Genomic DNA, 19133 nt, shown 5'->3' on the forward strand with positions numbered 1-19133 from the left:
CATTGCAGCTATTTGTGCCCTTGCTCACAAGGCAAGACTTGACAAAATAACCCAAGAATGCAAAATATAGGGACTGAATCGGTCTTTTATTTTTAATTAATTGTAATTAAATGCATCCAGTTCAGAGAAAATTAGATCAGGAAACCCTCATAAAGGCTTCCAGCACTGTATGACACTCAACTTGGCAGGCTCTACAGCAAAGAGAGGAGACCTTCAGCATTAAAAAGCTGAGTTTCATGTACAGTTAGGTAAAGGTTTGATAACAGCAGTCTTGTGGTATGCTTTTTCCTGTAGCCTACAAGTTAGTCTGCTCATTGATCCCTACAGGACTGAAGCTAGGAAATTCACACTTGTTATAAAACCATCATTACAAGACTGTGGGGATATAAGAAAGAAAATCAGTTGGCACTTTTCTTAGATTCTCACAAAGTTTCTCTGATTGCTGCATCAGTAAAAGGTGTGATTACTCCATCATTAGGAGCAGCTGTGCAGGGCTGGGGGGAGGCAGCTTCCAAAGCACCAAGGAGGGAGAGGTAGAAACAAAGCCAATGAGTGAGGAAAGGGATACAGGTGTTTGCAATCAGGGAAAGGGTCAATAAATGCCCTACAACTCCAACCTGTTGTGCTGGTTCTGCTGCAGGAAGGGGAGCACTGGAGCTGAAGTTGAACCTATGGAGGAGGACTCGTCTGGAGAACTAAGGTAGGCTGGAGGAAAAAGGTTTAAAACTTCTACATTTTGTTTTGTCTTCGGTGTTTTGTGCTTTTGTTGTTCTAGGAAGAAGTAACTGGTCTAGCTTATTTTCTACTGTAACCTTTTTATCTTTTCTTGGGGCCTGTGGTTAAGGGAAAGGTTTGGGCCAGCCTGCCTCAGAGTCTGGTCTGATTTGCGATCCTCCCTTATCTACCTTATCTTTGATGTGAGTGTTGGGCTACTACCCAGTGGTGGTTGCATATATATGTGCTCAATTTTGGCTAAAAGAATGAATGCTGGAAGGAAATAAGGTATCAGTCTAACTTGTTCCAGGTCAGGGTGGTTAATTAAAGAGAAAAATCTAGCCTGTGGCAAAGACCAGTAGGGTCTAAAGTGCGCGGAGTGAGGGAAGATTAAAATGTATGTAAAGATAACCTGCTTTTGATCGCTGCAGAATTCCTGTTCTTTAAATCAAATCCCTGCCCATCCAGTGCTGTTAGCAAATCTGCGAACTTCAGCAGAAGTTCAGCAGTTTGAAACCTGCTGTGCTGAATGGTTATTTGGTTTCTAGGCTTATTTTGTGTTGTAAGATACTGTTGTGGGTTGAGAGAAGTGTTTTATTTAGAATGTACATGGGCATCTTTTGTTGTTGTTGTTCTCCCTCAGTGAGGAGGGCCTCTCTGCTGAAGGGAGAGCTGTGGGGTGAGGTGGGCAGAGAAGGGCTCTGCAAGATGAGGGCCTTGGGCAGGGGGTGGCCAAAGGGACCTGGCTGGTCTTGAAAGTGCACTGAATGAGGTTGCATAAGGGGTTCTGTGAGGCACAGGGGACTGGCAGAGCTGGCAGTAATGCCATAAATTAAATTGGGTTAAAAGTAAGCCGGTGGAGATGACCTTGTGTGTATGGATGTAATGGTGGAAGCAGAAAACTTTGTTCTGCTGTGCTGGTTTCTCCTGTTTTAAAGTTGCATCTGTTTAGTGCTTCTTCAGAGAAGAAATGGTTTTGAATTCCAATTTGGAGGTCTAGAGAGCTGTGGTTTGGTCTGAACTTTTGTGTGTGGGAGGGCAGTCCTCCTGCAGAATGGGAAGAGTTGGTCTGAGTTGATACAGAGATATGGAAGTTGTTCTGTGCACTGTACTCTGGTTTTGGGGAGCTCATCTTGCTTAAATCTTTCCAGTGGTCTCTGATAATGAGAATGCAAGTTCTTCAGAAGGATTTGTAAGTGTTGACAGTGAATTATTATTGGTTATTGAGTGTTTAAATTGCTAATGTTATACTCAAAAGCCTGCTTTACAAGGCAAGCTCTTCTTGAAAGATTTATAGCTGCAGTCACAGAGGGTCTAGTAAACTTAGCATTGAGTATGAAGCCGTATCAGTCACAGCTTTCCGTAGTGGATTACTGTTTGCAGTGCCTGTGGTAGCCTCTACCTGTTCTCAAGCCTTTAGCAGGTTGACCTGAGTGGAAGATGGTAGCAGGAGTTCTTTCTGGAAACTAGAGGACATTAACTGATGTGTAAGAGCATGGTCATCTTGGGACACACTGATGGAAGCTTGCATCCTCTATGTGAGAAGCAGATGGAGGTGAAGTCAGGAGTGAGTTCCAACCCTTAGGAATAGTGCCCTTCACGTAAGCTTCTGGACATCTTTCTGGTAGCAAAGACTAGAAACATGCACAGTAGAATTGTAGTTCAAGGGATGCTGCATTGTCCATATGGCTTTATTATGAGCTACAAATGTATTTAGGAGTATTTTTCTTCAGTAAATTAAATTTACTAATAATTCAGTAGCACCTAGGATTCGCTTGCTCATTTTTAGCTGTTTTCTTCACTGTGGTGGCAACTGCTAATCTGTTGCAGCAGAAATAACACCCCACACCCCATCCACATGAGGCACTGAACTAAGCACCGCTGCATGAATAGCAGCTCTGAAATTCAATCTAATTTGAATGAACTGCTTTGCAGAGGCACGGCTGTTGCCTTTCCATATTCATACGTACCAAAAGTAATCAAAGTTGCCTTTCTATTCATTTTCTTTTGTATATCAACCTAAAAGAGTTCTGGAGTGTAATTTACGGCACAGCTTCTGTGCTTTGCTCTATTCTGAAATAATTAGGAGATTATTTTGGTCAATATGAGTGAACTCTGATTTAATGCTTTTCAATGGCTAGTTGCATTAGTGACTCTTCAAGGATTAGAAGCTTAATGAAATGCACACATCAGGGCAGTGGTTTAATCTTGTTCTCATAAAATCTTCACAACAAGATAATAAACCGTAGGAGCAAAAAATCATTTTGACAAACCTGTCTAGCTTTCAGGCTGTGTGTAGTCTGAGATAATTACCTATGGGCCACTTCTGTCATATGAGGGATTGCTGAAAGGGCAACTTTAACTGAAAGTTTAAAGGTATTGCATAGGCAACGGAAATTCAAGGCTAGGAATTAGGAGTAAGAAATCTCTCTTCCTCCTGTGCTGTGATGTATAATCAGATGTATCAAAGCATGTGTTTGCTATCAAGTTGCTTGAAACTTTCCAGTGTTTTCATAAGGAAAACAATCCCTAAATATTATGTTGACAGGAACCACTCTGGTGGATCAAGTAGTTTTGAATTCATTCTCAAAACTTAGCAGTGGAGCAGCATGGCATTCACAGCCTGAGTGGTTTGGTAACTTCTGTTGTCTCTTGAAGCCAATTTGTCTTATTTTTATCAGTCAAGCAAAATCTCTTTAGCTTTTAAAGATGAACTTCTCCGTGGTTATTGGAAGCATTGTCTTAGTTTGGTGGCTGTTCAATGGCCCGCAAGAAACAGGCGGGGAGTCCTTGTCCAGTCTGCAGTAGGTGGCGGTTCCTGCATCTTCTGTAAGAGCGGTGTTGTGCTTCCTTGTGGTGGGAGCCTTTCTTCCTTTCCTCCATGAACTGGGGAGTACAGGGACCGGGCAGAAGGGAAAGTCCTCTTGTAACTGATCCAATACTCTGCAGCCTGTTAAACTCCCAGTGCTTCTTGCAAGTCGTCAGAGTGGTGTTTGAGAAGGGATTTCTGCCACAAAACCAGAAATTAAAAAAATATATATTAATTCATTTAAATTAAAAAAAGTTTCTAAACTTGAGTTTGATGTCCAGTGCTGACTTACTGCAGGCTGTGGATTCCTATCCTTTTCCCCTTCTCCTCCAGGCCTGCCTTGGTCAGTGTAGGAGCAGTGAGGTGCTGGGTTTGGTCTCCTACCTCTGTAGGAAAAGATACTGTGTTGGCAGGCTGTCCTTTAGATATGGAACTGTTACAGAAGCCTAGGAGAAAAAAGTATTTGAATGGGAAGGCAAATGCTATGTTGTACACAGCATCGTATTGGAACTCAAGTATAAAAATGTTGCAGCTTCTTTATAATGTTTTTTCTAAAAAGAATGGAGTTGAAAACGGAGGTGGATGATGTTAGTTTCTTATCAGTCTTCATTCTGAGTTTTTCATGGTGTTCCTCTCTATGTCAGCTGCTCTGTGGGCACCATTGAATTGCTTTGTAGATGGTTATGAAGTGGGGAGCACCCATTAAATGGTGTGATCTTGCCAGAAATAAGATGCACCAACAGCTTAGGGTGAATGTAAAAACTTTTGCACTTCAATATCTTTCCAGCAGTCTCTTTGCTCTTTTTTTGGTGCAACTCAAACAGTGGGGATGCTGGGAATAGAAGGGGGAGCATCTCTTGTTAGATTTATGTAACAGTTTGAAAATGAGGAGAACTTGCATAGGGGAAGTCTCATTTATCATTGGCACTACTTCTGAAGTTGGACTTCTAAGATGGATGTTAGGAGGCTGAATAAGGCTCTAGGGAGGTTGAGATGTATTTTCCTAGGGATAATGGCAAGACTTCCTTGAGAACTCTCTCTGGTTTCCTCAGTCTGGATGCCCTTAAGCTGCTGTGCTGACATCTCACTCCATATTTCTGTCTTCCTGGTAATCAAAGCCAGAATAGTTCTTAGTTACTACGTTTAAATGAACTGCTTTCAAGTACTGTGATTCAGCTGAGATTTTCATGTTTTATGTTTTTATACAGTAATTTACAGTAATTTAATCTGAACTTGGATGTAAACAAAGCACATAAATTGAAGTTCTGTTATTGATGTAAAATCTCAGACCAATGAATATCTGTTTGAATTATGGTGTTCTGATTGAATACTAAGATAATTGTTCAAAATGATCAGAAATATCTTTAAGTATTACTTGAAAACAGATGGGATACAGGTATGTCTTTTATTAGGATTCTGTCCCAAATCAAGTAATTTGGAAGCTGTTTTTTGACTCTGCTGGCATCGTTTGTAGAATATTTGTCTTACTAATGAACTAAATAACTGAGCTCAAAAATTCTGCCCTGGATCTGTGTTTATAATGAGTTTACTCTGACTGGATATACTACCGACACATTTTTATCCTCTACCTTTGAGGTGATGTGATGCTTGAAGGGTTCTTCTTATCTTTGGGATGCTGCTGGTGTCCAACTATGCTTTGCTGACTAGATTACCTAGTCACACTGTCCCTAACTTTGTGTTTAGTCCCTGGCACTCCTTCCATGCTGTGGTGTGTGTATAGCAGAGCAACGAATTCCAAGCAGTGCTTTGAGGGCACAGTCCTGTTTTGAATAGGAATTGAAAAGTTGTGTGGATGCAACCATATCTAAAGCAGAAAGGGAAGGCCTGTAGGTGATGCCAGGTGGTCTGGACAAGGTAGGAAGCAGGAGAAAGGGGAACATGGACTTGTTTGCCTTCATAAAACAAGGCCTGTGGTATGATAAATAGCTGAGTGAACCCACTGGTAATGAAGAAAACAAATGCAGCAATGGGAAAATCATGAGCTTGATGTACCCAAGGTGGAACAGTTTAGCGGGAGCAGGGAACAGCCATATTCTCAAGTATCTTGAGAATGAAGTAATGACAGAAATCAATTTTTCTTCAGTATACTTGGCAGTAAAAGCTATTCTCCCTCTAGAAATCTAACAATCTCCTCTGAAATCAGGAGATGAAAGTACAGACCTGGGAAGGATCTTAAGAGAGCAGAGCCTGCCATAGATGAGCTGTGCTGGAAATTGTTTGAGTGATGATGGGTGAGGAGGCAAGGAGGGACTGTGGCTGTGTGTGGGGGAGACGATCTTGTTTAAAGGGAAGCAGCGTGTAGCTCATCAAGGGATGTGCTGCAGGATATACCATTCCGTGGCTTTCATAATGAAATGTACAGTGACTGCTGGTAGAAAGCTGCTTAGTGTGCTTCAGAACTGCAGGAATTCATGAAAATAAAAGCCAAAAATGTGCCATGGGCATAGACTGCAAGGGTTTAATAAGCCAAGTGCACCCCTTAATAGGTGCTCAAGTTTCTAAAGGGTGTTTCCAGTGTGATGAGGATAAACTCCCATCATCCTCTCACCTGTTGAAATTGTAAGTGGCCCAGTGTCATAAATACCTCAGTGCTGGATATTTTTAAGTACAGAACTGGCTGCTACGAGCTCAAGTAAATAAACAAAGTGAAAGAGGGAAATAAATGAATGTGGCCTTGAAGGAAGGCAGGCTCTTGTGAAGGAACTGAGTTGGTCATAAAATGTTTTTATGTGGACTTGTGTTGTTGAAATGAACTAATAAGCTCTTCAGTAGCGCAGAGCAAAACTAAATATCCAGGGGGATGGGGAACTGACCACTCATGCCGACAGAGGATAGGCCATGAGCTGGTCCCTGTTGAGAGTATAATGGAATAATAAAAATAAATTGCTGAATTTAAGGGTCCTAAGACAGTCTGATTTCCTAAAGGCAGCCTTAGTGTCTTGCAAAGCTTTCAATGTGAATTGTAGTCATGTGCCGTGGTCCTGGGAAGACCTGACCTGCAGCCAGCTGTGTAAGGAAGGCTTTTGGTATCTGTAGACATGGTGGCAAGGTCCCTATCTGGGCAGAAGGTAAGGGTCAAGCCCAAATCCTAGAAAACAGGACTGCTGTACATCTTCAGGGAGAGCACCAAGAGATGAGCTTTGAAGTGAGGCTGACATCATAACAAATTTGATGAATGGAGATAATAAGCTAAACATGACTTGATGTGTAGGGGTTATGAAATTGTTCTGAATGAAGTCTTCAGCTTAGGTGGTTGCTGTGCTCTGTACACCTGTGACTTGCTGTGCATTGGTGTCTGCGTGGCTGGAGGAAGAAAACTAATGGTAAGCTGAATGCGTTGCGTATGAACTGCTGGCTAACACATAATCAAGTTAAAATGTTATAAATAAAGCTCATCCCAAGGGAAAGCTAGGATTTTCTGAGATGAGGAAAATTTGTTGAAAGACAAATTCTGTAGTGAGGAGTGACAAGCCTTCCCTACTGATAGAAATGAACCTGAACATCTGTCACTGGAAAAAGTGTCTCGAGGATGACAGTGAACAACTTCTTACTCTACTCTTCCTGCAACCAGCTGTGAAAGACTTGGAATGGGAAGGGCACGTGTGGGGAGAGCCATGCCCTGGTAGTTGTTACTTTCTGAATGTGCATGTCCTTCAGGCTTCTTAACCACACTGCTGCTATTGCACTGCACTGCTCTGTCTTCGTTGTGTTCAACTCTCATCACCTGCTGGGAGGTGTCATGCACACAGGGTTTTCTAGAAGCCTAAACAATTCTTAGTGCCCTCGTGCAGCTTGGAGTCTTTTTTTGCCATCCTGGAAGTGATGACAACAAAGATCTTATGTGAGTGAGCTGCCTTTCTCCTAGAAGGTGTAGATCACTTGCAAGCAGTCTGTTGGAAGTCCTTCAAGGAATTTGTGGGTAATAAAGATCAGTTTCAGTGCTGGGAAATTGGAGTTTTGTTTCATTTTGTTGGTTTTTTCTTTTTAATTTTTTTTTTAAAAAGGAGGAAGTTTTTCACTCAGAGGGTGGTGAGACACTGGAACAGGTTGCCCAAGGAGAGGTTATGGTTTCCCCATCCCTGGAGGCATTCAAGCCAGGCTGGATGTGGCTCTGGGCAGCCTGGTCTGATGGTTGGTGACCCTGCATACAGCAGGGGGGTTGAAACCAGATGATCTTTGAGGTCCTTTTCAATCCAGGCCATTCTATGACTCTGTGAAAGCTTTCCAAGATTGGCCAACCAAGAGGCCTGTGGAATGACGTAAGTGGGATTACAACACCTAAGCAGTGCAAAGAGACCTCAAATGGGTTAAAATCAGCATCTGCAGCTCCAGTGTCACTGCCTGGTTCCTCTGCTCTTGCAGTGGAGACCTCTGGGTGGGCTGAGGACAGAGGGCAGTGAGATGAGTGCCTAGCCATGGCCTGGTGCCTGATGTAGTGGCAGGCAATCCTGATAGGGGCAGGAGGGTCGGAACTAGATGGTCTTTGAGGTCTCTTCCAACCCAGAGTGTTCTATGATGTAGCTGTGTGCATGGTTAGGGTGTCCTTCATGGGGGGTGTTGCACTTGTTCACTGTGGCATGGCCTGAGTTCAGAGTGCAGCTCTGAGCAAGCAGAGGTCTCCAGTGGTTGCTTTTTTTTTCTTCAGCACAGTGATTGAGAAAGTTTTGTGCACTGATTGATGTTTCTATTCTGAGGTATTGATTGGGTTTGTTGAAAATGGTCAAACAAAATAAAGTAGCGTTTGGATCGGTGCACTCTGAGAAATTCATCTCTAGCAGTTCCAGTGATTAAATCACGCTGGGCTTTTTTCCTTTGCACGTCTTTGTTTCAGCCTGGTATTAAAAGCCCTTCTGATCCCACAGCCAAGAGGCACAGCAAACAGCTCTGTTGCAAACAGCATGCACACGCCGTACGGGGAAGGAGGGCTGTCACTTTGTCCCTGCCTTGACTTGAGTTATTCAGTCAGAGGCAGAACTGCCTTTTGCGGAAGTCGCTCCCAGCATTCCAGATGAGTTTGTTTCATTTTTGGGAAGACGCAGAAGTAGAATCGCAATCTGTTTTACTTGAGAAGCTGATTACTGTGATAGCACTCTGCTGGATGCTGGGTGGGTCTTGGTGAGAACTGCTTAACAGTCTGCTGAATGACATTCATACCTTCCCATGTATTAAATCCAATTTAGTAACTGTAAAGAAATCTACAAAACCTGATGCCTCTGAGGTCTGCAGTGACTTTGAAGTCAGCACGGCAGAACTGCTTTCTGTCACCCAACTCCCTGAGGTGAGAAGTGGATGTACCTCTTTGTCAGGAGGGATCTCATGGAGGGCTTTTTGGATCCTGGTTCTGGGCTCTGTAACCTTGGGAAGCTCGTGTGCCACATGGCTGAGGAAAGAAGTGTTGGCAGTTCAGGGCTGTGTGTGCAGCAGCAGTGAGGTATCCAGAGGATGTTTGCAGGGAGCATGGGGATAAGACTGAGGAAGCACTTGGTTCCTGAAGGGCACTGTGGGGAAAAATGAGAAATACAGAACAACTTCTTTGCCCATTGAGAGTAGCACAATGATAAAAGCACTGAAATGAGCTGAGGCTTCTGGGACAGAGCTGCTTCCAGGGTTTTGGGAGAGCTGCTGGTGTGGCTTCTGAGACTTAAAGGATTAGTTCCAGAATTCGGACATCCATGGTTTGGGTGCAGTAAGAGCTCTGTATATGTGCCACTCAATCCCAAAATGACCCCTCTGTGGGAGCATCCTGCAGCTTGATGTTGAGTGATGAAGAACTGGACCATCAGGAGCCCAGGGACAGCCACAGGCAGCTGAAGGCCTGAGCTGCCTCATTCTTTGCAACAGGCCATGGGGGCTGTGTTTCTGTTGTGTATGTCTGGCTGCTTGCGTGGGATGCTGCAATGGCACTGGATCCTCCTGCCCAAACCATGCATTCTATGCTCTGTGCCAATAGCAGGTGTTGGTGTGTGGAGCCTTGAAACTGGTTGGAGGTGGCACTGGGCTCTGCTGTAAGCAAACTGAGGGCAGGTTGGGCTGCAGATATTATGGCTGGGACAGTGCACTGGGCCATGTGCTTGCACTGCAGGTTTCTTGTCTTGTACCTGGGGTGGTCTCCAGCAGCTCCTGCAGTTGGTTACAGCAGCTGATCTCTAATGCACAAAATAAACTCAGATTTGCCCTTAAGATCACTTTATTCACCTGAAGAGAACGTGCCAGCTAACTTTGCAGTGGTTCTCATATCTGAGGACAGAACATGTAGGATAAATAGGAACCCACAGCAGTTGCAGGTGTTGTTCTTGCAAATGTAGGTTGATTTACTTAATGCCTGTCCATTTAGAACAAAAAGTTAGTTGCTGTGCTGGAGAAAAATGTGCTGATGTTCTTTTGTGCTGACAGCTAAATGACTGGATCTGCATCGCCTCTTTGCTTCAGCGTATGGCTGTTGTAGTGGAACACTTTTAGTGGATTAATTTGTTTTAAAAACAGTTGATTTAGCCTTCGCTATAGCATTAAATTCTGCTATTCTGCTTTTTTCTCTTTTGTTGTCTTGAAGTGAAAAAATATTTCAGCTGCTTGGCAGAAGAATTAACAGACGTGGTTTTGAGATAATGTGTTCCAAGTTCCAAAAAATCTCTTAGGGGGAAAAAAACAACAGCACAAAAACCCCACAAACAAACACCAGAAGTAACAGCTGGGAGTGAGGTGGCTTACTGTTTAATACCTTCCTACAATAACAAATTGCCCAGTTCCAGTGCTTTTATTACTCTGTTATTGACAGAGGCTCATTTTTGAAATCACCAGATAGAAGAAAATCAGAGCTTTCCTGGACTTCCACTGCGCTGCCTGCATTTCCAAAGGAATTTTGGTTTAATGTATTAGAACAGGGAGAGCTGGTGGATTTTAAGGCAAGGATGTATTCAACTTGGAAGCTCTTAATTCTGACGCCCATTCTGTAACATGCAGCTTACGACTGCGAAATAGCTGTAAATGTCAGTGTTCTGTTGTGTGGGTTAGCAGCACGCTGTGTGGCCTCAAGTGTGTTTTGGGAAACAGTCATTTCTTTTCAGCAGTACTCAGTGCATATGTTTGAGCTCCCGTGGGTAAAAGGTGGGAGGATGTTGATATAGTCCAGATTGAGAGCTTTCTTGTAACGCGTGGTCACTTAGCTCGCTCCTAATGGTAGGAGAATGGTGAGTGTGGGTGTCCTCAGTGCTTTGCTTGCTCATCAGATCTGGGATGCTGCTGGGGTGAAAAGAGTGGTACATGCCTACATCAGAAAAAATAGTCATGCTAGGGGGAAGCCCCAGCTGAACCATTTGGGTGTAATTACAGAATCACAGGAAGGTTTGGGTTGGAAGGGACATAAGATCATCCAGTTCCACCCCCTGCTGTATGCAGGGACACCTCCCACCAGACCAAATTGCTCACAATCCCATCAAGCCTGGCCTTGAAAATAATTGAGTTCTCCTCTTAGGTTCTGAGTCATGAAGGAACAAAGAGACCTTCCCAGCTGTGGAACATGCCCTTGTCAACACGTTGGCTCTGAACACCTATAAATGTGGAGATGGTTCCTGGGTGCCTGGTTATTGACCTCCTTTCTACAGCTGAGCTGCTGGGTGCAGTCTGTGTTAGGATGCATCTCCCAGCCACAGTTTTTAAATGTTAGCCTCTTGTGTTTCTTTCCAGGTCTGCAGGAACAAGACAGGTTTCACAGCAGCTGTGGATGAACTTGCAGAGTGTGCTCTCTATCATGTTAAGAAATAATTCCAAAAAACTTGTTGAGAATGTAGCTTATGTAAGGCAGTGTCCAGGGCATGTGGGTTTATGTGTAGATAGATTGCCATGAGTCTGGAAGGAGCTCATTTTGGCATCAGGTGGTACTGTTGCATTTAAGATGTACAAAATGCAGATTGTGGGTTGGCAATGTGTGAGAAGTCCTATGGCAGAAGCAATTGATCCTATCCCCTGTGTGCCTTGGTAACTTCCTATTGCCTGATAACTCTCTTCCTTCTGGATAGTTGATTTCATTTTGGATGGTGTAATTAAATGGATTGATAGGTGCCAACACACTGGACTGTGAAGCTTGCATATGCTGTCTGAACCTGTGCCTTTTAGTAGTTAGATATCTTTTAAAAGCATATAGCTTGAAAACCTAGGTGGGAGAGCACTGAGTAAGCAATGTGAGTGCCTGTGATATTCAGGATTGTTTGAGATAAAACTATTTTGTATGAGTCTTTTGGTACTTCCTCATTGTGGGGAACCTTCTGAGCATTGCTGTAGTGGTGTTCCTGTACTGTAAGTTCCTGGAGCTGATAGTAGAGGAGTAGGCAGAGCCACCTCTCAGACAGAGCCTGTAATTGCATTTTTGATGACTCAAGGCTGGTGTTTGTCTTTTTTGTTTGATGCTGGCAGGTAGCATGTAACAAAAAGGCTTTTGAAGTTAACACCTAATTAAGATGGATGGGGAAGGTCACAACCCTGGTAGTGCTGGTGGTTCAGGCTGTCAGCTGCTTCAGTGAGACATCAGTGAGAAGATTTGCAGGGAAAGCTTTTGTGCATCCAGGATGGGAAGTGTTATTTAGAAATCAATCGGTAAACAAAAGTCCCAAGTTCTGCACACAGAGATAGCTGCCAAATGCAACAGCCAAGGCACTTGGCATATTCTCTTGTAAGGATATCCTTGTCTCTATTGTTTTCCGATTAAATGCAGTACAAGAGGAGTTGCATTTTAAATCCCACCCCGTGTAAATCTTGCTGCTATGTTCACAGGCATGTCATGCAGATCCATTTCCAGTCGGAGTGTCAGGATGTAGGTGGGGTAGGCAGGAGCTGATGATCTACTTCTCACTGCTTCCTGTAATGGGATCTGTGCCACTGCAGCCAGGTTACTGCTGGACCCACAGCAGCACAGCATTTGGGGCACGGGCACTGAAAGAAGGATGGGAATTGGTACGCTTGAGTTAATGTTAGACTTAGAATGGAGGCTGAGCGTGGGCTTTAAGTTGCTATGGAATAGATAAAAGAAAGCACGAGGTGAGGTTTTGGATAAATAGTGCTAATAAACACTTTTCAGAGCCTGATTCTGCTCCTTGTACTGTGTGGATCAGCCAACACTGAGAAAGATCAAATCATCACAACAGCATCAATCTGCTTCATGTGCCCGTGAGTTTATGGACCGCAGAAGGGTAATGTGTCTCCTTTCTGAACCAAGTTCCTTCCTTCTATCTGCAGCCTTTGCTCTTTTCTCACTTGTACAGTGTATCTAGCAGAGAGCTCCTCCAGCCTTCGTTAAGGTGTTATGGCTAAGCTACAGAAGCCTTAGAAGGAGCTGGTGCTATCAGGTGAACCATACTTGAATTCATCTGTGCAATTAAATGCTTTGCACCACTTCAAAATGCAGAACAACTAACGAGAAACACTGTTGGGTGATGGCAACACAGAAACTGGCTTCATTCTGGATAATTTCTCCTAGCTGAAAATGAGGTCTCGTTGGTGCTTCCTTTCAGAAGGGTGTGAGCAACCCAGATACGTGGCACCTTTGCACACCCTGCCATCAGTACAGAAGTTTCAAGCTCTGGTGGTAGATGAGAGGAAAATCCCCAGGCTGTTCCACATGATCTGGTTGGTGCTAACTGCAACCTTGTGCCTTTGTGTCAGTTTGTGATTGCAGCCTCCCACATGTTCCTTCGCAGATTGGCCCCATCACAGCTTCTCCTGCTGCTTCGTGTACTTAGCAGAACAGATTCCTGTATGGAGTAACTGTGTGTGGCCAAACAAGGAGACTTTGGAGGTGTATTTGTGACGATGTGGAAGGAAGGGATAGGAGGTTTAACTCTTCTGTGAAGGTGTCTGGGGTTTCTAATGGGCTTTATATTCATTCAGACAGTTGAGAATGGCTATCTTGTGTGTAGTGTTTTTCAGTTAAATGTTGTTCTTGCCTATGAAGGTAGATACTTTGGCAAAACCTTAAATTTCAATAGGAATAGAGGGAAATAAACCAACCTTGGCAAGGTCCTTCAGTAGTATTAACAAAACAAAAACCGGGGGGGAAACAGTAATGAGGTTTTTCAGCACTTTGTAAGCATGTTGTTACTAACTTCTAAGAAATTTCAGCTAGAATCAAATTAGTCTCTTTGTCCAGTGGCACCTTAGATTAATTATGGGGAGAAAAAAATGATTTTTTTCCCCTCTGTTAGAATGGGTTGCTAAATATCTCCATCAGCAAAACACCAGGGAAGAGAGAGAATGAAGAACTGAAATCTGAGTATTTGGACGGTGGCTCAGGGCATCCATTAGTAATGCATCTCCTTTGGTTTTTTAGAGGCCCTATTCAGGAGCAAAATCTGTCCTGAATAATGTGGAAGAAAAATAAATCTTTTGCTCCAAAGGTGTGTGTTTGGTGTGCTTAGAGCCCACAGCACTGGGCAATGGCACTCTGCCAGCAGACACTGCAGGGCGAGCGTTTACAGTAGGCCTGAGGATTTGTTCCTGTTTAAAGGCTGAGAAGTAGCAATGAGAGTTTGAGGGTTTTATGGGGTGAATGATAGTTGTGGAGGTAGATAAGAAAAGTTTGGCAGTGAAGGCCGAAATACAGCAGAGAGGTGAAGCTATTGGCGTTGCTGCAAACTTTGAGTGCCGTAAATACGGCTGAGTGTTCCCTCTGAGATGAGTGAGATGATGGTAGGGTCTGGCCACCAGCGCTGGATGGGGATGACCAAGAGCATGCTGAAGTTAAAACAAACTGTGAAGAGGAAAGAATAAGAGGAGTGTGTTTTTCAAAGAATAAAGACAAGAAAAATCAAGGGAGAAGATAAAATGGGGGCTTAAAGATATGTGAGGAAAGTGGAGGAAAGCTGTTTTTGTTATTTTAACACTCAAATGTTGCTGAAGAACTAAAAATAAGAATTGCTACAAAACAATGTCCAGGTTAAGGAAATAATTGCTATAGACATCAGACAAAGGCTGAGAAAATTTAGCGTGGGTGACTGGGGACCTAGAAATGATAACAGATTGGACCAGAATGACCAGGAAATGGTCTGATGTCCTTAAGCAGTGAAAAATCCAGAGGTTCTAGGGAAGGCCTTGGTTTTGGTCTTCAGATCTGTTCTTCTGGTTGCTCAGCCCTCCTCTAAACCACTGTTCCAAATGAGGCTATTCATTGGGAGCAGATGATGGCTGTCACCTGCGTGTGTTCCTTTGCTTTGTGCTTTTCAGCATGAGTGCTGTTTCAGCTCTGGGTCAGCGTGCTGGCTTCCAGCAGCCTTGCCATTAGGCACAAATGAGATCTGCATCGCTAATATTTATTAGCATGCTATGCTACAAAGTACTTGGTAGCCTTTTTATCATATATGTTTCAAATGATTCTACTTCAGCCAAACAAATCGTCCAGACTTAATTTCCGAGAAATCATTGTCAAAATTGCTGAACCAGTTTAATTCTAAAGCATATATTTATACTGAGCTGCGCAGATCAGGCTGCCAAGTGAGGTTACAAATGGGAGAGAGAAAAGTTTAATCAGAAATGAGATTGGATTTGAAAACAGTGTTAGTGATCGCTGCTGAGGCTCAGACAGAGTGTAAAGTCATGGGTTTGCATGGCGGGCTCAGAGTAGCTCGCCTAGGGAAGCTGCAGAGCTCATAAGCCCCAGTGCTGACAGCAGGAGAGCGCGTGGTGGCCTGCGAGCAGGAGGTGGTTATTTGTGGCAGGTTGCTGCTCGGAATGAAGCTGAAGTGGGAGGAAGAAAATAATGCAAGAGATGTGTCCTGGTGTCGAGAGAGATGGGGCAGATGGGTTGGTCTCTGTGCTGGTGTTTTGGGAGGCCCCACCCATTGCTTGGTAGCAGATTGGGCTTCCACCTTCCTGTGAGGGCTGTTGTTTTCCCCTGAGCATTTGGGTGGCTTCTGGTGCCTGAGCAGATGGGTGTGCAGGATGGAGCTAGAGGAGAGCTTGGTTGAATGGCATTTCTCAATGGATGCCCAGATCTGTGATAAATAATGAAATAGTGCTTACTATACCAAGGGTTGACTGCAAGTGCTGCCTTCACCCAGCCTCATTTAGCTGCCCTAGTGTGACTGCAGTTAGATGGAGTGTTCCTATGGCTAAGTGCCAATGGGCAGTTGTGTATGTGCTTCTTCTGGGTCCATAAAGCTGGGGTGCTGATGGGCATTGCATCCACACATCCTCCATGTGAAGGAGGACCATCCTGCTGCAGGGAGGATGCAGCACGGCACTGAGGCTGATCTGCTGTGTGTGTGTGTATATATAAAATAAAAAAGCCAAACAAAAATCCCCAAACACATAAGCTTGGCAGTGCTTCAATGTTTCTTGTGTAACTGTTGATCGTTTCAGCTGTAGGAGGAAAACTGAACCTTGAGAAGGAATGTTTCATCTTAGGGGAAATGGATGGATTTTTTTTTTTAATTTAAACACTTAGGTTTTTTTCCCCCCAAGTCACCTCTTGCACATTTCTAAATAGGAAACAAGAATTGGTACAAACCTGCTGTCATTGCAACATCCCCCGGGCTTCTTGATGAGCTGCAGAAAGCTGCAAACGCTCCCATGGTTGAGAACTGAGCAGATCCCTGCCCCTGCTGCTTAGAGAGGTTGTGTTGGATTACAATAACAGCAGGGAGAAGCAAGGCAGAGCAGCAGCTTTGCTTATTGCAGGAGAGCCAGGCTTTGCTCAGCAGTCTTCCTGCCCTGTGTAAAGTCGAAAAGACTTCTCTTGAAATTAGTCTGATAGAAGTGCAGCTCAGCAGCAGTGTTACTATCAGCTGAGGGGTAGCAGGTCACCCCAGCCACTGCTGAACTGCTGCTGTACTCAGGACTGAAAGATGTCTGGCCACAGCAGAGGTTCTGATCTTCCTTTTTTTCCCCCTCCTGTTAAATACCAGTGAGATAGTTCCTGATTTGTCCTACTCCTTGTTGTGATGGGTTATTTCTCAGCTCTATTGATGTTCTTTGTTTACTCTCTTGCAGTGCCCTGGTTTTCTTTTGCCTCCTTAATCTTTGTTCAGCAGGTAGGTCTTTCTTGCTGACGTGCGTTTTCAGTGGATGATGGCTGTGAACAAGAGTCAGTATCTGGTTTTAAAAGGCTATGACACTGATTTAAGGGATTTTCTGTGCAGCATGAAGGCACTGTCACTTCTCTTGGTGTCTCTTTGCTCTCTGGGTGGAATGAAGAGAGATGGGGGCACTTATTCCTTGGTGGGTGATGCCTGCATGCAAAGTGAGCCCATAGGACAACTGTGAATGATGTAGCAATGGCACAAACCATAGAGTAGGTACCAACCATTTATCTGGATGAATGCAGCAGGCAGTGACAAATGCTGCACATCAAAATAACCCTGCAGTAGGCAGAGATGGTGAATAATCCTGCCCTGGGAAAGCCTCCTACCTTGTTTAAATCTTGGAGCTCCAAGCTGCGCTGCTCTAGAAATGTCTGTAAAACTGCCTGGAGGTGCATTGAGTAACCCCAGTTCCATCAGGAATAGGGTGGAGTGCCTGAGGAACCAACAAAATGCTGTTGTTCCCTTTGCCACCTGCGTTGGATGCTTTGGGTAGGAAGGCTGTGATGTAGTTGTTAATGGTGTTGGTTTTGTAGCTGCAGGGTAGATTTTGTGTTCAGTTATTGTGGCTGTGTGGAGTAAGGTGCTGAGCAGGGCTGGCTGCCTTGTGCATGTGATAATGCACTTCATTGGTTAATAAAAAGTCAGAACTGTGATATAAGAAGCTCCACCCTTCTCTAGTGTATAGGTAGCACAGATCCTCTTGTGAGTATTGGTAGGCTGATATTTATATTTCAAAAAAAAGAAAGTTCCTGACACACAAGTACCTGGTTGCCAAACTCCTTTCATACTCTATTTTTATTGTCACTTGGTAGGATGCCAATTAGCCATAAACTGGACTGTGGAGCTGCTCTCAAGAATAACAGTTGCATTTTGTCTTTGAAACACTGAACAGTGTTATTTTCTTAAAAGAAAAAAAAAACACAAACAACCACACACAAAACAACTGAATCTTTACTGACTTTCAATACTGTAATGGTAAGAATCAGTCCAAGGATTATATTGTCACATCTACCTAATTTAGAATTATTAAAGCATATAAGGAGAGGAGCAGAATTGAAGGCTAATGCATCATGCAATAGACTTTGTGTCAGGCCACTGGGGGAAGGGATGCTTGAGGAGGCCAGGGCAAAAGTGCTGCTGCTTCATAAGCAGCCAAATCAAACACAATGGCAGAAACCTGTGCTATTGTAGAACAGAGGCCTTCAATTAGGGAGGGATGCTACTTCCATGGGGAAGAGGAAGCTGGAGGTCGAGGCACAGACCAGACTGTGGGAAGGAAGAGCTGTGCTGATCAGATAAACTTGGAGCTGTGTAGAGATCTGAGAGCATCCCAGAGGGACCCATTAGGCAGTAAACACTGTATGTGGTCTTGCACAGAGATAGTTGTGAAAAGCAGGGAATGAATAATATTTGGGGTATTAAACTGCTTGATAGTATGCCCTTAAGTGCAATGATTGCTACAGTGTTAAAGTGCCAAGCATAAAATGGGCTCTAATGTACTGTATGCATTTTCTCCTTAGCCCTAAAGAGGTGGCATTGTCTGTCTTTAACAAGAATGAATGAAAATGTCAAGGCAAATTCTAAGTGCCATTGCTTCTTCAGCAATGATTAGCTTTACACTAACTGAAATTCCTCAGCTGTACAAGCACAGACCCCTCCCTTGTTCATATGCTGTTGTGTCTTCCCAAAGCAGCAGTGCAGGAAGGTAGGAGCAGGTTGGTCTGCAACCCAGATTTGCTCACCAGGAGCGAACCTGCCTTCTAGCTGTTGGGGGTTGGTTAGGAAGAGGTGGCCCAACATGGGTTAACCCAGCTGTTAATGGCATGGCTTTGCTGTGCTGTGAACAGCCTGTGGAGGACAGGTATCCAGTTGCTTGCTTTTCTTTGCTGTCTCTAAGAGCGTAGAAATGAAGTGGGACAGAAGATGAACAGAAACGTGGTAACCTCTTGGCTTGGATGGACTCTTGATTTGTTCAGCTTTTTTCCTTCTATTCCCTCAATGTTTTGTTTCACATCTTGTTTTGCTGCAGTCTGTGCTGTATGTCCTTGCAGAGGGCCCCACCAGAATGAGGTGCTGGCGCGAGCTGAGAGTGGCAGTGAGCATGTGGTGAACTGTGTAAAGGGGTGGGATGGTGAAAGCTTTGGCTATGGAAATGGAGCTTAGGAATTACCTGTACAAAAACAACATATCACTCATACCTCAAGAGCTTTACCAAGTCTTGGAGGAATCGTCCTTATTCCATGCATGAGGGAGCTGGCAGCAGGGACAGCAGTGATTTGACAGCCATACGGGGGCCTGTGTGACCAGTCCAACTCTGTATGGAGCATGGGGTCTCACCTGAAGACCCAACAGGAACTCTATTATAATTTAAGTTTGTAGTGTGGTGGCCTTCCCGTATTTGGAAGGAGCATATAAATGAGGGAGAATGACTGTCTCCAAGGGTGGATAGTGATAAGGGGGAATGGCTTTAAACTGAGATGGGGAGGTTTGGGTTAGGTATTAGGAGGAAGTTTTTCCACCAG

General features: G+C 44.1%; 1 long non-coding RNA gene across 1 annotated transcript in view; it reads left to right on the forward strand.

The window, feature by feature from the left end:
* The first annotated feature begins 516 nt into the window (after positions 1-516).
* LOC109370751 overlaps positions 517-19133 on the forward strand; it is a 38827-nt gene continuing 20210 nt past the window's right edge. The window contains exon 1 of the long non-coding RNA XR_004161851.1: positions 517-700. This is a non-coding gene — a long non-coding RNA (uncharacterized LOC109370751). The remainder of the gene's footprint in view (positions 701-19133) is intronic.

This window comes from Meleagris gallopavo, chromosome 22 (assembly GCF_000146605.3).
Source record: "Meleagris gallopavo isolate NT-WF06-2002-E0010 breed Aviagen turkey brand Nicholas breeding stock chromosome 22, Turkey_5.1, whole genome shotgun sequence".
Lineage (NCBI taxonomy): Eukaryota > Metazoa > Chordata > Aves > Galliformes > Phasianidae > Meleagris > Meleagris gallopavo.